Here is an 859-nt window from a genome sequence, read left to right as displayed (position 1 = left end):
TGAGTTACAATCTGCATCGAAAACAAACATATAGGTGTAAAATTTAAACAATGAAAATGGCCTCACAAATCATGTAACAATTATTTCATTGTGTAAAAATAATTATTATGATATTACAAAAAAATATAAAATATTCTATTGGCCAAAAATTGTTACCACCTATCATTTTTATTTGAAAGTATTTCTTTTACGTGATTACAAATACTGCTCTGATTGCATTAAGATATTTAATGTAAGTGTTTATAATGCTTTATAAGCAACTTAGACTGATAGCAAATCTTACATCAGTGGCTGATATCATTATCTCTTAAAAGTTGCTCAAGAAACTAAGATAATTCAGTTTTAGCAATTATCAATGAACAGTATGAAAAGTAGCTAACAAAATTCAAGTTGACCCAACTCTAGTTGCTAATTAATGCAGAGCATAAGATATTTTTATTTGACTTACTTTCAGAGTCATGTTTCCTACATATATCAAGCTTAAAATTATTATAACTTCCCTCTAATCCTGTAGATATTTAAAAAAGCAAGCAATAAAAATAGTAATGTAAAATTTTAAAAAACTAGTTTAAGTATTAGTAAAAATACATCTATAATAATTGGGCGAAGCCCACTAGTTGTTGGGCGAAGCCCACTAGTTGTTGGGCGAAGCCCACTAGTTCGAGTAGAGTATGTTTGTTTGTTTGTACACGTACGTCACCCCTATTTATCCGTATGAAAAATTTTCCTATTTTAATAACCTAATCTTAATCTTCTTTGAAAACGGGTGTGGTCACAGTGAAATAAAATGGCGCCAGCTATCAATTCTTCATTGTTCTCAGTTCATGTTCTTGACCTTACAAGTTACAAGTCACTCACT

This window comes from Amphimedon queenslandica, unplaced genomic scaffold (assembly GCF_000090795.2).
Source record: "Amphimedon queenslandica unplaced genomic scaffold, v1.1 AMPQUscaffold_12572, whole genome shotgun sequence".
Taxonomy (NCBI): Eukaryota; Metazoa; Porifera; class Demospongiae; order Haplosclerida; family Niphatidae; genus Amphimedon; species Amphimedon queenslandica.
This window is presented reverse-complemented; position numbering follows the sequence as displayed.